Here is a 20,646-nt window from a genome sequence, read left to right on the forward strand (position 1 = left end):
CAAAGTTCTTGCATAAGGAGTCATTATCACAAAAAACAATATCATCAACAAATATGGTTGAGATTAGTATTCCATTGTTCTCATCATTCTTCATGTACATATTGCTATTTTCACTTATCCTTATAAAACCAATCTTGATTAAATAACAGTGTAGTCTCTCATACCATGCTCTAGGTGCTTGTTTCAGACCATATAAAGCTTTGTTTAATTTGCATACGTGATCTTTACTCCTGTCTTCAACAAATCATTCAGGTTGTTCAATGTAAACTTTTTCTTCTAGTATACCATTCAAAAATGCAAATTTAACATCCATTTGATATACCTTGAAATTTTTGGAAGTAGCATATGCCAACAATGTTCTTACTCCCTCAAGTCTAGCCACAGGTGCAAAATTCTCACCATAATCTATTCCTTCTTCTTGAGAATAACCTTTACAAACTAGTCTTGCTTTGCTATGAATGACCTCACCTTTTTCATTTAGCTTGTTTCTGAAAATCCACTTTGTACTGATTACATTTTTGTCCTTCGGTCTTGGGATTAGTGTCCATGTGTCATTCTTCTTGATTTGATCAATCTATTTTGTCATAGCATTTACCCAATCCTCACTGTTAAATGCCTCTCTTACTATTCTCGGTTCAAATTCAAATATTAGACATGTGTTCTGTTCAAATAATATATATCTACAACTTCACATCTAAAATGATAAAGTAGATTCTTATTTTCTCAAAACAATCTTATCATAGGAATTATCTTGTCCCTCTGCTGGGCTCCTTACTCTATTATTCAAAACAGGCCTTCAAACATCTGTGCTTGGTAATCACTATGTAGCATCCCTATGTTTACACTTGCCCACATACATTGTTCATCACCAATTCCTTATTTATAAACAATTCTAACCGCTTAATCTCCTTGATCACATTTCCCATGATCAATCTTAGCCATTAGATCTTCAATCTTGACCAGGTTCAGTGTATCCTTCGATCTGAAAATGTTTGACCTTGCCTAGGGATTTGCATTCCTTTCTTGGAACTTGCACAGGGTTATTGCGGTTCAATCTGCACTATAGATCTTCCTCCTGACTTTCCATTATTATAGATCCTTAATAAACTTCATGCACAGCATACCAATCATTTATACAACTCCAGCTCATCATTGTCCTTCATTAAATAATTCTTGTATCCATCCGATGCGATTTGTCATAACGCGGTTGCAACTCGGTAAATACTAAACTTTACTCGGTAGACATTCTACCTTCATTAACTGACATCGATAACCTTAGGGTTTAACGACTAGGTTCTTTGCTAGGTGACATAGTAGAGTATTAACCTTACAATCAACAACATTTGTAGGATATCAAAACAATCTAAACATCATGATCTCATCATTGTCTAACTCGGTAATAGTTGCCCATTGAATATCTTATTTCTCCCCTTATTCATCACATTCTTTCTATGTCACTTAGCGACCACTTAATACTCATCAAAACATACTTCTTAAGATATGGCAACATCATACTAAATCAGAAAATCAATTTCTTGACATCAATGACAAAATAATGTTATAAAGATAGTTATCATCCTTTTTCAGTTATATCAAGTAATCTTCAACAACCTTCTCAATATCCTTAATGAATATCAACAATCTCTTTCTATTGAAATGCCAACAGCTAGAAACATTGAAAAGCCTCAGGTACTCCACATGTCGATAAAAAGCACATTGACCAACATTCTCCTAGATTGAACAATAGTTGGCCCATGTTCCATGACCAGAAGTGAATCCTGGCTTTGAACTCTTGATCGTGGACTTCATTGTAGATGATGCGTCTAGGCCATCATAAGGAGTGAGAAAAGAGTATGATGAAGTGTCCTCTGAATGCAAGCAAAAAGCATAAATGCCAACATTTATAGATGTAGGAGGACTCGTCTTGTGTTGCTTCTCCAAGACCTTCTATAACTTTGCATGCAACTCCTGATTGTCCTTATTTCCTTTTCCAAGCAAACCTCAGAGTTCAACATTCTGTGATAGAATGCATAGATTAGCTTCTTCCAACACTTGGAGTCTAACACACTTATCTCGATGTTCCTAAAAGAGTTCTTCCACCATCCTTTTCATTGCAAATATGTCATCCACTATGCATGTAGATAGAGACAACATCACCTTGGAAGAATCTCCTTTCCCAGGTGCCATCTCTATTGGCATGTGTGCAGAGCATGATGACATGATGATATTGTATGTTGTCATTCATGTCAATATGTTGAAGTATGAACCGGTATGTTGTAGTAAGAAAATTGGCAAGAGAACCGATATGATGATGTAAACTTGTATTTGTGAAAAATTGAAGTGGTATGTTTGTTCAAGGTGAACTGGCATGTTGGTATGAGAACCAATAAATGGAAGTTTTGTATTGGGGTTTCATTTGGCATGACTACCCGTTGGTAGTCTCAGCATTAGGGTTTCCGGTTGATGGATTCCAAGCTTGTGCGATTTAACCAATGACAACTTGTGATGAGTTAGCATTGTATGAAGACCAGATAAGTGTTGCCACGTCAACCTTGTGCGTGTGAAGGATTTCCTTGAGGATCTTGCATGGAGAGTGATCCTATCTACCTTGAGAATGTGTGAAGTCTCTGTAAATGGTGGAGAGCGCGTGATGAGTTATCAGCTTCCAGAAGTGTCAAAGAATGAACATTGGAGAACATCTTGAGATCTATTAAAGACTATTGTATTCAATGCAATGTGATTAATGGTCAGGATTGAACCGACTGGATTGTAAAACCTAAAGGTTTAGGGTTTAGGGTTTATGCTATGGACCTATCTATTTCCTATAAGGTCAATGTTGTTTTTCATTTTGAAGTTGTTGGCAAATGGTATGTGTGTATCCCAGTGAGCTGTGTTGATACCTGTAGAGTGTGATTGTAGAAGAAAAGGAGCTTAAGTGGATTTGCCTTGGCATTGAGTGTTGTTATCAGATTAGTGTATTATCTATTGACTTCTAACCATTTTAACAATTCAAAAATCCTTTAACTAGGTAGCTTTAATATGCTTTTGTGTAAATCCTTTAATAGGGTGACTCAATTCAATGAGTTCTTCAAATCCTCTTGTGAGGTAACCTTTAACAGGGTTCTAACCTTTAACCGGGTATTTAACCATCCCTTAACCAGGTGATCCCTAACAAGATTAGTTCCTAGAAGAACCTATTGTAAAAGTCTCTAACTAGACTAGGCTCCTAACATAGCAGACTTCAAAAGAGTTCAAGAATAGCTTGTGGGTATTCATCCCCACCGTGGTTTTTCCCAGTTGGGTTTCCATGTGAAAAATCAGTGTGTCATGTTTGATGCCTTTCATGTGATGGTTTAGTGTTTTATGTCAAACTGGTAAAATATGTTGAACTAAGTAGTCATTATATTTCTGATGATAGATTACTTGTTTATGCATAGGGGTAAAGTGGAAATGAGGTATTAGATTGTATGGAAAGCTAAGTGTTACCAGTTTATGTCTTTCATATTCTCACTATGTTTTACCGGTAGTAATTTGGTTTAGACCGGTGTTAGTGCTTGCTAGTCAAAGTGCACTATTTGTAGTCAAACCAGTTAAGGAAAAGTGTTTTTGCTTGTATTGATTCACCACCCCCCTCTTAGTACTGGCTTGGTATTAACTCTTCATCATTTCTTCATCAATTGGCATCCGAGAATCTTCCAGGTCCTCTGTGTTGTAAGCTTAACCACTTGAGGAAAAGATCCTACTCTAATGATGAAGAGGGAAGGTCTAAAGTTTAACAGAGACAACTTTAAAATATGGAAGGATAGAATGACGATATACATCAAAAGCATGGGTGCTCAACATTGGAGCTATGTTGATAATGCTTATGTTATCCATACCGGTACTCACACCGATGATCAAAAGAGAGAGATTCAGGAGAATGCGCAAGTCATGGAAGCCCTAATCAGTAGTCTATCTAACATTGAGTTTATTGATGTTCAAGATAAAGAAAATCCCAAAGAAGTATGGGATGCTCTTGAGAATACCTATGGCAGTGATGAGCATGTGAAACAAGCTAAGGAAGAGAGCCTTAGGGGAAAGTTTGAAGACATGCAGATGGTTGAAGGAGAGACCACTCAACAATATGGAATAAGAATCAAAACTATTGTTGGGGACATCAAGAGTGCAGGTGGTATAATAGATGATTCCAGTATTGTTAGCAAAGTCTTGAGATCCTTATTACTGGTCTATGCAATAAGGGTTGCTGCTATTCAGGAGTTGAGGTCTATAGACAAGAAAAAGGTATTCCTAGACTCCATCATTTCTAAGTCGATAGCTGATGAGCTAAATAATAATGATGGCAGTATTAAGAAGACTAAATCAACCTTTAGAGCATCTGCTACACCATCTAGAAAGGGAAAAGAAGCTAGTACTAGTGGTGAACCAAGACAAAGTAGAGAAATAGATGATGAGGAGATTCTGATGGAATTTCAAGCTCTTCTTGCAAAGAAACTTCCTAAGGGAACCGGTAAATACAAAGGTAAGCTTTGTTTGAAATGCTTTTCTTGTAATAAGATAGGACACATTGCTGTAAACTATCCTAATGGTGATAATAAGTACAAACCCCAAAGGTTCAAGAAGTTCAAAGGAGGAAACCAGAGAAAATGTTTTGTAATAGTTGATGGAGGTGTCACTGATTTGAAGATAGTGAAGAAATTGCGTTTGTAGTAGTTAAGGAAGATGTGTCAGACAAGAGGGTTCTTGTGTCCCACTTTGATAATTCCAACAAGTGGATTATTGACAGTGACTATTCTCACCATATGACTTGTGACCGGAGTAAGTTTCTATCTCTAGAAGAGTATGATGGTGGTGTGGTTTGTTTTGGAAATGATGCACCATGTATGGTAAAAGGCATAGGGTCCATCTATCTGAATGGAAAAAGTAGTGCTGACAATGTGTATTGGGTAGAAGGTCTCAGACACAACCTTTTGAGTGTTGCCTAGCTGAATGATAATGGACTCACTCTGGAATTCAGAGATGGAGTGTGTAAAATAAAAGGTAAGAGTGCTGAACTTATGGCTACTAGTATGTAGACCAAAGGTAACCTATTTCAGCTGAATGCTAATGTCAGTACATGTCTAATGGCTAAGTTTGATGATAGTTGGATATGGCATAGGAGACTCTGCCATGTAAACTTTGATAATATTGTGAAGGCCAATAAGATAAAGGTGATGAATCAATGATGAACAATTAGTACCAAATAGGTACTGAGAGGGGGGGTTGAATTAGTACTGAGAAAAATACTTTTCCTTGAACCGGTTTGATTGAGAACACTGCACTAGACTGGCAAGCAATAACACCAGCCTAAACCAGATTACTATCGATTAAACACAGTGAAAGAAATAAACCAGTGACTCAGCTTTCCACACAATCTAACATCTTATTTCCACTTCACCCATACACATACACTAGTAATATTCAACAAAAATGTAAAGACTTATTGGTTCAACATGCTTTACTGCTTAATACAAAATAACAAAGCACCACATGAAAAGCATTACACATAACACACGTATTTTTCACGTGGAAACCCAACTAGGAAAAACCACGGTGGGGATGAATACCCACAAGCTATTCTTTGAACCCTTTTGAAGTCCGCTCGATTAGGAGCCTAGTTCGATTAAAGACTTTACAATAGGTTTTGTTAGGAACCGATCCTGCTAGGGATCACTCGGTTAAGGGATGGCTAAAATACCCAGTTAAGGGTTAAACCCTGTTAAAGGTTACCTTGTTAGAGGATTTTTAGAACTCAATGATTTTGAGTCACCCTGTTAAAGGATTTATAGCAAGCCAGTTAAGGCTACCCTGTTACGGGATTTTCCAACTGTTGAAGTCATTAGAGGTCAACAGGTATTACAATGATCTAGTAACAACACTCAATGCCAATACAGATCCACTTTGGTTTCTTCTTTTTGCAATCACACTCTGCAAGTATCTATTCTCTTACCTAGTCTGGCAAGAATCACATATCTCTGCACTTGGATACACAGACAACATTTTCCAACAACCTCAACATGAATAACAACATCGACCTTATAGGAAATAGATAGGTCGATAGCATGAACCCTAAACTGTAAACATTTAGGTTAAGTAATTCAGTCGGTTCAATCCTAATCGTTGATCATATTGCATTGATTACAATAGTCTTGAACAGATCTCAAGATGTTCTCCAATGTTGGTTCTTCACTGCTTCTTGGAGGCTAATAACCCATCACGTATTCTCCACCATTTATAGAGACTTCACACATTCCGAAGGTAGATAGGATCAATCTCCTTCATGCAAGATCCTTCATGCGCACAAGGCTAATGTGGCAACACAATCTATTCTTCATTACAATGCTAACTCATCACATAATGTCATCGGTTGAATCACATAGGCATATAACACTTCAACTGGAAACCCTCAAGCTAAGACTACCAACTGGTAGTCATACCATATCAAACCTTGATACAAAACATTCCATATACTGGTTCACATTCCAACATATTGGTTTACTTGGACAACATATTGGTTTACTTGGACAAACATACCACTTCATGTTTTCACATATACCGGTTCACATTTCAACATACCCGTTCACTTGGACAAACATATTGCTTCACTTTTTCACATATGCCGGTTCACAACATCATATCGGTTCTCTTGCAAGTGCTGACTTCAATATAACAGTTCACTCTTCATCATATTGACATCAATGACAACATACAATATCATCATGTCAACATACTGCACATATGCCAACAATATCCCCTTTTGGCATTGATCGCAATATACAAAGATATCTTTGAGCTTCACATCTTTTCCCCCAATACTATAGAGATCTTCTCTACTTCACATCTTCTCCCCCTTTGACAACAATGCCAAAGTGAAGGCATAAAAATCTATGTTCTACTATGTTGCTCCCCCTAAGGAGTAGCATCCTTCAACACACCAATCCTGAGAAAAATATATCAATGTAAGTCTTGACTGATGTGGAGCACACAACTTTAGTTCACCTCTTGAAGGAGTAGCACCCCTAATTCACCTCTCAAATAGGTAAAGGTAGCCTTCGGTAGAGGCTTGGTGAATATGTCTACTAACTGCTCCTTACTAGAAACATGTTCCAGTACAACTTCTTTGTTTTGAACCTTTTCCCTTAAGAGATGATACTTAAGCTCAAAGTGCTTGTTTCTAGAATGTAAAACCGGATTCTTGGAGATGTTAATCGCACTTGTGTTGTCACAAAATATACTTACAGGTTCAGATACAAGAACTTTGAAGCCATTTAATACATGCTTCATCCAAATTGTCTGGGTGCAGTTCATAAATGCTACAACATACTACGCTTCTACTGCAAACTAAGAGATATAGCTATGTTTCTTACTCATCCATGAGACTAGTCTTCCACCAAGAAATAATGCACCACTAGTTGTGCTCTTCCGATCGTCCACATTACCAGCCCAGTTAGCATCTGTAAACACTTTCTAGTTGAAATCATTACTGTATGGATACCATAATCCATAGTCAATAGTGTCATTCAGATATCTTAGAATCTGCTTGAGTGCTACCAAGTGGGATTCTCTTGGGCTTTTTCTAGAACCGTGCAGCAATGCCCATTGCATGTGCAATGTTCGGTCTGCTATCTACTACATAGTGCAATTTACCAATCATTGATTGGTATTCCTTCTCATTTACCAACCCTGAGTCATCCTCATTGGATAATTTACAATTGGTCACCATCGGTGTACCAACTGGTTTGCTTTCTTCCATGCCAAAGGTCTTCAACACCTCTTTGACATATTTGGACTGACTCATAAAGATTCCATCTTTCATTTGTTGAATCTGTAGTCTAATGAAGAACTTAATCTCCCTTATAAGTAACATCTCAAACTCCTTTTTCATCTCATCTACAAAATCATGACTCATCTTGTCATCTCCTCCAAAGATTATGTCGTCAACAAATACTTCACGGATTAGAATCTGATCTCCTTTTGACTTCAGGTAGATATTACTATCTTCACTTGTTCTCTCAAATCCAATCTTCACAAGATGGGAGTGCAAGCGTTCATACCATGCTCTAGGTGCCTGATTTAGTCCATACAAGGCCTTATGTAGCCTACACACCGTGTCACTATCTTCTGATAGGGCAAACCCATCTGGTTGCTCTATATACACCTCCTCTTCTAGTATTCCATTTAGGAATGCAAACTTTACATCCATTTGATATACTTTGAATCCCTTGAATGTTGCATATGCAAGAAGCATACGAACTCCTTCCAATCTAGCTACTAGAGAAAAGGTTTCTCCATAGTCTTCTCCTTCTTCTTGGGCATATCCTTTACACACCAATCTGGCTTTGTTTCTAACCACTAAGCCATCTTCATTCAGCTTTTTGGTGAAAACCCATTTGGTGCCAATGACATTTTTATGCTCCAGTCTAGGTACCAAAGACCATGTACCATTATTTTCTATTTTGTCAAGTTTCTCTTCCATTGCCTTGATCCAGTCTTCATCTTTATGTGCCTCTCTGAATGTTTTAGGCTCAAATTCAGAGATCATGCAAGAGTTTTCTCTGATCTTTCTTCTTGTAAGAATTTCTGCATCCTTGTCTCCTATGATCCACTTTGGATCATGATTCAACTTTACATACCTAGGAATGATCTTAGTTGTTTCCTCTTGCTTTTCTTCTTCATCCCCATCTTCATCAGCATCAACATCTACTAGTGTAGGAGCACTGTTACTGGTGCTTGGCTATTTTGCAACCGATTCCCAAAAGGCTACTACTGGTTCATCTCCTACTTGCTCACTATCAGTTTCCTCATATTTCTTAGAGGTTTCATCAACTCTAACATTGATGCTTTCAACAATTGTCTGAGTCCTATTGTTGAAACATTTGAGAGCTTTTCTCTTTGTGGAATACCCTAGGAATATTCCCTCATCACATTTAGCATCAAACTTGCTCTGATGTTCACTCCTCTTGATATAACATTTACTACCAAAAACTATGAAGTAGCTTACCACTGGTGTCTTATCGGTCCGATACTCATAAGGTGTTTTGTCCTTACCCTTTTTGATGAGTACCTGTTTCATTGTGTAGACCGTAGTTCTCACCACTTCTCTCCAAAAGGTGTGAGCAACCTTTCCTTGGATCAACATAGTTCTAGCTGCTTAAACCACAATCTGGTTGTTTCTCTCTGCTAGGCCATTCTACTGTGGAGTCCAGGGGGTAGACAGGTGCCTCTTGATGCCATTATCTTCACAGTATTTGTTGAATTCATTGGAAGTGAATGATGAATACTAAGAGGTGGGGGTGAATTAGTATGCCAAAAATTACTGTACTTAAACACTTTACTAGTCTAGTAGTAAACCAGTAAAACATTTTAGCAAACAAACTGGTTAGCACACATGCAAACCAAATAGAAAATAATGCATTCACCCATAGAAGCACAATCACCATAACACAAAAGATTTTGATGTGGAAACCCAAATGGGAAAAACCACGGTGAGATGAAACTCACAAGTAACTATCTGTAGAATAGGAACCAGACCGGTTAAGGTCAGCTCAGTTAAGGTCATACAATGTTCTTTATGAGAACAAATCTTGTTAGGAATCTCAATCTCTGTTAGGAGATAAGTCTGATTAAAAACTACCTTGCTAGAGGATTTTAGATCCACAGATGTGAACCACCATGTTAGAGGATTTACAAAAGGATTTTTGGGCCTACCCGGTTAAGGGCCTTGGACTTGTCAAAGATGTGAGTAATCAACAAGTGAGTGATCTAGCAAATAGCACAGATTTCTTGGTTAGTTCCTTGATAGCTCATTCCTAATGCATTCCAATATTACTTCAGTCTTCAACACATTCACACTCTACTTTCTCTCACAGACCTGAACCTCTCTTCTATAATCACACTTACAAAAACTCATCAACCACCTTAAACCCTTGCAACAACCTAAAACCCTAGACATGATGTCCTTATAAAGGAATCTTATTTCATGTCGGTCCAATAGGATTACAATACAATTTCCTAGGTTCAATGCATCTAGACACTTTTGGTAACATGACACAAATGCACCGCCAAAGTGTTGGCACCACTAAACAATTGGTGGATGATAACTCATCACAAAATGTCGGTTGGTAACTCATCACTGAGTATTACCGGTTCATACAAAATACCAGTTTAAGAAAAATACCGGTTGCCGGTTTGATAAAATGAAGACTGGGAAATATGAGTTGTGTCACTTCGTTCCTTCATACCACTTGAGATCCTCAAACTGCTTGGGGCCTTCACATCGCTTCAGACTGGTAAACACTTTCTGCAAAACACCAATAGTCTAAAGACTATAATAAATCATACCGGTTGGAACAAATACCAATTGAGCTTCAACTCATACATACAAAAAGTGATCTCAAATCAAGTGTGTGTCCATCAATGACAATCACAACATCAATCATAAAAAATGCCAACAATCTCCCCCTTTGGCATTGATGGCAACACTTAGGAAAATTTTGACATCTAAGAGTTTTACAATAAAAATATGCCATATTCAAAATTACTCCCCCTAAGCATATACACTATCCCTTTTGCAGAAAAAACAATGTATACTACCCCTTAACAGAAATGACATGAAAATATACATAAAAACATCAAAATTTATATACTTCTCCCCCTTTGCCAACAATGACAAAAACATTGCAGACTAACCCTTGTTTCATTAGTATTAAAATAATAATTGTTTATGACAGTAAAGAGTAAAACTTGTCAAAAACTGATTTAAAGTCCTGCAAAAATTGCTTCATAAATAAGGACCATGAGTCAAGTAGGGAGGTAGACACCTCTTTCTCTATCTACATCTAATAAACCCACTCCATGGCATCCATGGTACTCATCTCTTGAGTAACTGCTAGGGCATCTATATTGAGGTAGCATTTCTAGAGAATTTGTAGTCTTGGCAGTAGGACTAGTTTATGTTGCTACAAATTTCATGTCTGGTTGCTTATCTCTGCCTCTAGTCTTGCAAACTGAAGTTGAAACCGGTGAGCAATTTGGCCATATGTGGAGAAGGAGTCATATGGCATCTTGAAGGTGCTAATAAAATATTGCATATCAATTTGCAGTTTGTCCTTCTGAGTAAGCACATCATCACAGAATAAATAAGGTTGGCAAATCTTACTAAGTAGTAGATTTCCCTCATCCATTGCATCTCCAATGTCCTTTTGTGCCTTATGAAGATCAGATGGGAGCTCTGTTAACTTTCTCACCAAGGTAGTGTCCAGATCAGTACTGGGAAGGTTCGTACTGGGTATCAAACCGATAAGAGTGTCCACTGCAGCTTGGATCACATCTTGCTCATTTTTCCTCCTTATTACTTCTAGGCGTTCTTAACAAACCTTAATGCTCTGCACCAACTCTGATTCATTTCTGGACTGGAGGTCAATGCGACTAGTAATGTTAGCCAATTTACCCTGACTACCGGTTGCCATTGGGGTCTTCACCTATGTTCTCTTTACTGCTGCTTCCTTGTCCTTGGCTTTTTGCTTATCTCCTTGAGCCTTCCTCTGCTCCTCTTCTTCTTTCTTTCTTTTCTCTTCTTCTTGTCTCTTCTCTTCATCTTTTCACTTTGTCTCTTCTTCATCCTTCTTCTTCTCCTCTTCCGTCTTCCTCTTCTCCTCTTCCTATTTCTTCTCTTCCTCTTTCCACTTCTCCTCTTCTATCTTTTCCTCTTCCTTCTTCTTCTTCTCTTCCTCTTATTTCTTATTTTCGTCTTCTCTTCTCTTCTTCTCCTCTTCTTTTCTTTTATCCTCTTCCTCTTTCCTCTTTTCCTCCTCTTTTCTCTTATCCTCTTCCTCTTTCTTCTTTTTCTCCTCTTTTCTCTTATCTGCTTCGTCTTTCCTCTTTTCCTCCTCTTTTCTCTTATCCTCTTCCTCTTTCCTCTTTTCCTCTTCTTTTCTCTTATCCTCTTCATCTAGCTGTTTCTTCTTTTCTGCTTCCTATTGCTTCTTTTCTTCTTCTGCCTGCTTCTCCTGTCCTCTTCCTTCTGATGGTGTACCCTGAGTAACTTTTCACCATATAAGGTGTCAACGTCAATGGGTTCCATTTGTTCAGTGACTGGTTCTCCTTCATTGTTATACACCTCATCCAGTTTGCCAGTTTCCGATTCTTGCTCAGCTTTCCTTTTGACTTCAGCCACTTGATGCATCTTTAGAGCTCCTTGAGCATGAGTATGTGTATCTTTTACCACTTCATGAACCTTTCCTTCCAGTAATAGGAGTCTTCTTCTTCTCAGGAAGAAGAGGCTTTTGTATTTATTCATAACTTTGAAAAGTTTTGAATTTGATACATCAAGAAAATATTGAGCAAATATTTCCTCCCTTATTTCCTGTTCCTTTTCTATGGCAATGCACAATTTGTTGTCTAAAGAATTATACAAAGAATCTGGTGTCTCAAATCTAATTTTTGAAGGCGACCGGTCATTAACACACAAATACTTAATGATTTCCTATTCAACTTCTTTCTTTTTATCATCATTGAACTCATCAAAACAATCAATTAAATCATTCCGCAATTTTCTCCTAATATTCTTTATAGTTCTTTGACAATGTGTCAAAGGTTTGTAAGAAGAAATATCAATATTTACCAGTCCAAATGTTGTCGGTTCATTCTTTGTCTTTTTCCTTGTTTGCCTGATCTTCTTAGGTGGTTCTTCTAACATAGTTTCTTTTGAGTCCAGTGTATTGTTTTTTGTCTTCGACTTCCTCTCAAAGACTTTGGCAGGTGCAGCTTTCGGTTTCTTCTTAGTTGGTGACCACTTGGTCACTTTGGGACTGGCTCTAGTAACTGGTGTTGATGCTGAAGGCACTACCTTTCCTTTGTTTTCTAAGGGTTCTACAACCAGTGTAAACCTTTTGAAATATGTATTGGTTCTCTTTGCCTTAGGATCAAGGGGTGAGGCGATTAGGGTAGAAGCATACCCGTCCAGCATATCATACATTACCTCATAGCCCATAGGCTCCACTTCTTCTTGTCTGGGCTCAAGGGCCTCCATTATGCATTCATCCACTTTGATGGTGAATCAGATGTCTTTCTCATACTTTTTGACTATATCACTGGATAATCTTGTCCTTTGGCTCATCTTGCATTTGAACTCATCAAAGTATTTGTTCAGCACTTCCGGGTAGCCAGTTCCAACCACTTGTAGGCTTTCCTTGATTTGTTTTGTCATTGATTGGTTAGCAGACCACTGAATATCACCTACTCCTAGAAAGTAGCCTTGAAAGTAAAAGAACAACCCAACCAGTAGTTGTCCAAACTTAAATCTCAATGCATTATCCTATTTGATCGAATTAAGATTCAACAGAAGTTGTCTTTGCATACAAGTGCATAGATGAAATGATGCATCTTCCTTGATCATTGTGCAAGTGACATTTACCACTACAGTAGAGATAGAATTAATTCTGCTAGCAGAGAACATCCGGTAACCTATCACCATGCAGGCATACTTGACCAGATTGTCCTTGATTGAGTTGATGGTCATTCAACGTGAGTCACTCACTGAACTAGTGAGCTTGGACATTATAGTCTTGCTGACCTTCCTTAGGGCTGGCACTTCCCCTATATTACAGAAACTGATGAAGACATGAATCGCTTCTAGTGTGATATCATTCATCCACTCTAAGTACATCTTATCACCGTGTACCTTGCTTATAATAATGTGAATGTGATCATCCAAAAATTCTTCAAGAAAGTAAACTGTATTGTGAAGTTTCTTCTTTTCCAGAATGCAGAATTTTGGTTTAATCTTCTTATCCTTCCTGTAGAAAAAACTTAACTAGGAGTGGATCACAAGAGACCCTAAGTCTTCGATTTTACAGTCTATGCAATCAAAAATGCCTTCTTCTACTATAACACCAGCAGGGACTTGAGACAGGGCATTATATTTTGACTTTCGTTGAATGAGGTCCATAGAATCAACGGGTGTACTAGAGCTATCATGTGATGTGGAAGCCATGATAAACAGAGAATTATGAAAAATACCTTCATAGATCAAAATTTAGGGCTTCGTAGTTCGAACTTCGCTTCACACTCCTTCGGTTACTGAAATACCGCTTTGCATTCTACACTCCAATAGATGTTTGCTTGAGATTCTTCTTCAGGAATTTGATAAATTCTTTGAGTCACAGTGTAAATCACTTTTCTTTTGCTTTGCACTTGAAAAACTTCTTTGCTCGAAAAATGATAAGTGAGAAATGATTTGAAAATTCCTTTTAAACAGGTTCTCCACCTACCATAATAAATGCTCCACTATTAGGGTGTAAACCCTAATTTTCCTTTTACTATTTCTGGTCTTCTGTCGACTGACATGTATCTCATACCGGTTAAGGTCTTTTATCGATGTCAACCGGGGGTTTGAAGTATTTCACCGTTTGCTTCCCTTAAGCTTTTCTGATGCTTAGTTTGCCGGTTCCAAAATTTCCACATTAGGTGCAGAAATCAGTTCTTCTTGCAACACTCTAGGTTTCTTTTTCCAGGTTTTGTTCATATCCTCTTGAATAGTTTCAATACCAATCTTTCCTTCCGGAGTGACCGGTATGTCATTCGATATGTTCTTTCTTGTTATGCATAACCTGGCAATGTGACCGAGTTTGTTGCAATGATAGCAGACCATTCTAGGTGCTCCCCATGGTCCATTATTCATGTTACCTTTCTTCCTCCTGCATGTTGCAGTAGTGTGACCAAGACAATGACAAATCAAACAGTTTTCTCTCCATCCGGTTGCCACTTGATAGCCACCACTACCTGATTGATGATTAAAGGTATTAAACTAGTTGGGATTCCGGTTCACAAAAGGTTCTGGACCAACTCCTTGAGTCCTCTGAGGATATCTTCCAGTGTTGTTCATAACAAACCTGCATTTAGATGCTCTATGCCCAAACTTGTTGCATGCATAACAATTATCATTGAACTTATTAGATCTAGGTATATTGTTTATAAAGTAAGGAAAATTATTATAGGCTCTGCTCCTACACACATTAGCAGTATGTGCTTCTTTAAGACAGTTAAAGCAAATAGGTTTAAACTTTTGCTTACCTTTACCTTTGAATGTTGGTTGCTTCTTTGATGTTTCAACATTTGCACCAAAGGTCTCACCTTGCTCATGACCAGAGTAACCAAGTCCATTAGTATTCTTGACAGGTTTGGTCGATTCAAGATTTTTCTCTAGCTTAATAGTACTCTTGTTAAACTTAGCAAGTATTTCCTTTGACTTAGAGAGTTCTTTGGAAATAGCAGCATTTGTTTCCATTGAGTTTGCATTCTCGGAGATGGCTATGTTCAGTTCTCCTCGCATGTCTTCCTTTTCCATTTTTTTTGCATGGAGTTGAGAAGTAAGTGCACTGATCTCTTGCTTCAGTTTGGAGATTTCATGATCTTTGGCAGTCCTTCCAACTCCTTTCTTAGGTTGGAATTAGATTCATTTAGCTTTTCTACTTCTTGAATTAGGGCTTCGATGTCCACTTCATCAGAAGAACTATTTTCAAATAGCTCCATCAGTTTTTCAGCATGCTCTCTCCTTTTTTCCTAAGAGGCCTTATATTTGACCATAAGTTCATCATAGGTTTTCTCAGACCGAGTGAGCCGATGAGTAAGTTTCGTCATAGTGTATTCCCCCATATCTCTTTCCAAGTGGTTAGACTTATAGAAAGGTTGGCTTTGATACCAATTGATGAATACTAAGAGGGGGGGGTGAATTAGTATGCCAAAAATTACTGTACTTAAACACTTTACCTATCTAGCATTTAACTAGTAAAATAGTTTAGCAAACAAACTGGTTAGCACATGTGCAAACCAAATAACAAATAATGCATTTACCCATAGAAGCACAATCACCATAACACAAGATATTTTGACATGGAAACCCAAATGGGAAAAAACACGGTGAGATGAAACTCACAAGTAACTATCTGCAGACTAGGAACTAGACCGGTTAAGGTCATACAATGTTCTTTACGAGAACAGATACTGTTAGGAATCTCAATCTCTGTTAGGAGATAAGTTTGATTAAAGACTACCTTGCTAGAGGATTTTAGATCCACAGATGTGAACCACCTTGTTAGAGGATTTACAAAAGGCTTTTTGGGCCTACCCAATTAAGGGCTCAGACTTGTCAAAGATGTGAGTAATCAACAAGTGAGTCATCTAACAAATAACACATATTGCTTGGTTAGATCCTTGATAGCTCATTCCTAATACATTCCAGCATTACTTCAATCTTCAACACATTCACACTCTACTTTCTCTCATAGAACTAAACTTCTCTTCTATAATCACACTTATAAAAACTCATCAACCACCTTAAACCCTTGCAACAACCTAAAACCCTAGACATGATGTCCTTATAAAGGAATCTGATTTCATGTCGATCCAATAAGATTACAATACAATTTCCTAGGTTCAATGCATCTGGACACTTTTGGTAACATGACACAAATGCACCACCAAAGTGTCAGCACCGCTAAACAATCAGTGGATGGTAACTCATCACAAAATGTCGGTTGGTAACTCATCATAGAGTATTACCAGTTCATACAAAATACTGGTTTAAACAAAATACTGGTTGCCGGTTTGATAAAATGAAGACTGGGAAATATGAGTTGTGTCACCTTTTTCCTTCGTACCGCTTGGGGTCTTTATACCGCTTCAGACCAGTAAACACTTTTTGCAAAACACCGATAGTCTAAAGACTATAATACATCATACCAGTTGGAACAAATACCGGTTGAACTTTAACTCATACATACAAAAAGTAATCTCAAATCAAGTGTGTGTCCATCAATGACAATCACAACATCAATCATCAAAAATGCCAACAGTGAATTCTCCTCCTTGATCAATTCTTAAGCACTTAATCCTCTTACCGCTTTCTCTTTCAACCAGTGCTCTGAAGGCTTTGAACTTTCCAAAAGCTTCAGATTTGTCCTTCAAGAATGTGACCCACATCATCCTTGAGAAATAATCATTAAGAATCATAAAATACCTATCTCCCTGCACACTCTTAGTTTTCATAGGACCACACAAATCAGTATGCACAAGATCAAGTAAATTGTTTGTAGTGAAAGGTTTACCTTTGAAGGTTGAGGAAGACATTTCCCCTAGTTGACACTCTCTGCACAAAGGATTTTCTAGTTTGCTCAGCATAGGCAATCCTCTAACTGCCTTGATCTTACTGGCCTTCACAATATTGTCAAAGTTTACATGGCATAGTCTCCTATGCCATATCCAGCTATCCTCAAACTTAGCCATGAGACATGTACTGACATTAGCATTTAGCTGAAATAGGTTACCTTTGGTCTGCATACCGATAGCCATCAGCTCACCATTCTTTCCTTTGATTTTGCACACTCCATTTTTGAATTCCAAATAGTCCATTATCATTCAGTTGAGCAACACTGAAAAGTTTGTGCCTAAATCCTTCTACCCAATACACATTGTCAGCACTACTTCTTCCATTCAAAGAGATGGACCCTCTGTCTTTTACCATACATGATGCATCATTACCAAAATGAACCACACCACCATCATACTCTTCTAGAGATATAAACTTACTCCAATCATCAGTCATATGGTGAGAACAACCATTGTCAATAATCCACTCATTAGAATTATCAAAGCGGGAGACAAGAGCCTTCTTATCTGACACATCTTCCTTGACTGCTACAAACACAATATCTTCATTTTCTTCATCTTCTGATTCCTCATTAGTGACACCTTCATCAGTTGCTACAAAACAGTTTCTTTGGTTTCCTCCTTTGAACTTCTTGAACATCTCCGGTTTATCCTTGTTGTCACCATTAGGGAAGTTTACAGCAATGTGTCCTATGCAGTTACAAGAAAATAATTTCAAAGGAAGCTTACCTCTATATTTACTGGTTCCCTTGGGAAGTCTCTTGGCAAGAAGAGCCTTAAATTACATCAGGATCTCCTCATCATCCATTTCTCTAGTTTGTCTTGGTTCACCACTGGTACCAGCTTCTTTGCCTTTTCTAGATGGTACAACAGATGCTCTGAAGGCTGATTCACTCTTCTGAATACTACCATCATAATTATTTAGCTCATAAGTTGTTAACTTTGCACTGATGGAGTCCAGGGATACCTTTGTCTTGTCTACAAACCTCAACTCCTAAATAGTAGCAACCCTTATTGCATAGACCGGTAATAACAATCTCAAAACTTTTCTAACAACAGTGGAATCTTCCATTTTACCACCTACACTCTTGATATCTCCAACAATAGTTTTGATTATTATTCCATATTGTTGAATGGTCTCTCCTTCAACCATCTGCATTTATTCAAACTTTACCCTAAGGGTTTCTTCCTTAGCTTGTTTCACATGCTCATCACCACCATAGATATTCTCAAGGGCATCCTATACTTCTTTGGGATTCTCTTTGTCCTAAACATTAATAAACTCAATGTCAGATAAACTACTGATTAGGGCTTCCATGACTTGCCCATTCTCCTGAATCTCTCTCGTTTGATCATCGGTGAAAGTACTGGTAGGGATAACATAAGCATTCTAAACATAGCTCTAGTGTTGAGCACCCATGCTTCTGATGTATATCTTCATTCTGTCCTTCCATATTTTAAAGTTATCTCTATTGAACTTTGGACCTTCCCTCTTCATCATTAGAGTAGGATCTTTACCTCAAGCGGTTAAGCTTACAACACAAAGGACCTGGAGGATGCTCTGATACCAATTGATGAATCATTGATGAACAGTTAGTACCAAACCAGTACTGAGAGGGGGGGTGAATCAGTATTGAGAAAAACACTTTTCCTTGAACCAGTTTGACTGAGAACACTACACTAGACTAGAAAGCAATAACACTAGTCTAAACTAGATTACTACCGGTTAAACACAGTGAAAGAAAAAAACCGGTGACTCACCTTTCTACATAATCTAACATCTTATTTCCACTTCACCCATATGCATACACTAGTAATACTTTAACAGAAATGTAAAGACTTACTGGTTCAACATGCTTTACTGCTTAATAGAGAATAACAAAGCACCACATGAAAAGCATCACACATAACATACATATTTTTCACGTGAAAACCCAACAGGGAAAAACCACAGTGACGATGAATACCCACAAGCTATTCTTTGAACCCTTTTGAAGTCCGCTCTATTAGGAGCCTAGTCTGGTTAAAAACTTTACAATAGGTTCTATTTGGAACCAATCCTACTAGGGATCACTTAATTAAGGGATGGCTAAAATACTCGATTAAGGGTTAAACCCTGTTAAAGGTTACCTTGTTAGAGGATTTTTAGAACTTGATGATTTTGAGTCACCCTATTAAAGGATTTATAGAAAGCTGGTTAAAGCTACCATGTTAAGGGGTTTTCCAACTCTTGAAGTGGTTAGAGGTCAATAGGTATTACAATGATCTGGTAACAGCACTCAATGCCAATGCAGATCCACTTTGGTTTCTTCCTTCTGCAATCACACTCTGTAGGTATCTATTCTCTTATCTGGTCTGGCAAGAATCACGTATCTTTGCACTTGGATACACACACAACATTTCCAACAACCTCAACATGAATAACAACATTGACCTTATATGAAATAGATAGGTCGATAGCATAAACCCTAAAACCTAAACATTTAGCTTAAGCAATTCAGTCGGTTCAATCCTAACCATTGAACATAATGCATTGATTACAACAGTCTTGAATAGATCTCAAGACATTCTCCAATGTTCATTCTTCACTACTTCTTGGAGGCTAATAACCCATCACGCATTCTCCACCATTTACAGAGACTTTGCACATTCTTGAGGAAGATAGGATCAATCTCCTTCATGCAAGATCCTTCACGCACACAAGGCTAATGTGGCAACACAATCTATTCTTCATTACAATGCTAACTCATCACATGATGTCATCGATTGAATCACACAAGCATAGAACACTTCAACCGAAAACCCTGAAGCTAAGACTACCAACCGGTATTCATACCATATGAAACCTTGATACAAAAAATTCCATATACTGGTTCACATTCCAACATACCGGTTCACTTGGACAAACATACTGCTTCACTTTTTCACATATACTAGTTTACATTTCAACATACCGGTTCATTTGGACAAACACACCGCTTCACTTTTTCACATATACCGGTTCACAACATCATACCAGTTCTCTTGCAAGTGCTTACTTCAATATACCGGTTCACTCTTCATCATATTGACATCACGAAAATATACAATATCATCATGTCAACATACTCTACACATATGCCAACACAAAGCAGTTAGAGGATTGCCTATGCTAAGCAAACTAGAGAATCCTTTGTGCAGAGAGTGTCAACTAGGGAAAATGTCTTCCTCAACCTTCAAAGGTAAATCTTTCACTGCAGACAATTTACTTGATCTTGTGAATACTAATTTGTGTGGTCCTATGAAAACTAGGAGTGTGCAGGGAGATAGGTATTTTATGATTCTTACTAATGATTGTTTAAGAATCATGTGGGTCACATTCTTGAAGGACAAGTCTGAAGCCTTTGGAAAGTTCAAAGCCTTCAGAGCACTGGTTGAAAAAGAAAGTGGTAACAGGATTAAGTG

This window comes from Cryptomeria japonica, chromosome 9 (assembly GCF_030272615.1).
Source record: "Cryptomeria japonica chromosome 9, Sugi_1.0, whole genome shotgun sequence".
Taxonomy (NCBI): Eukaryota; Viridiplantae; Streptophyta; class Pinopsida; order Cupressales; family Cupressaceae; genus Cryptomeria; species Cryptomeria japonica.